This window comes from Acyrthosiphon pisum, unplaced genomic scaffold (assembly GCF_005508785.2).
Source record: "Acyrthosiphon pisum isolate AL4f unplaced genomic scaffold, pea_aphid_22Mar2018_4r6ur Scaffold_20863;HRSCAF=22347, whole genome shotgun sequence".
Lineage (NCBI taxonomy): Eukaryota > Metazoa > Arthropoda > Insecta > Hemiptera > Aphididae > Acyrthosiphon > Acyrthosiphon pisum.
This window is the reverse complement of record NW_021770266.1, coordinates 17,438-17,701: the sequence shown is the minus strand read 5'-3', so window position 1 is coordinate 17,701 and position 264 is coordinate 17,438.

Below are 264 nucleotides of genomic sequence, written 5' to 3'. Positions count from 1 at the left end.
ACTAATACTAAATAGTCGTATTTATAAATCAGTCATATTATAATTATAAATAAATGTATACAAGTAAAACAAACTCCATATTCTATATTAAATAAATACATTTTCGTTTAGTAATAAAACATAATATAAAAATCAGTCAGATTATAATTATAAATAAATAAAACATATAATTTTTGATATAAAATACCTAGCTACTTATAAAAGTCAGTCATATTATAATTATAAATAAATGTATACAAGTAAGACAAACTCCATATTCTATAT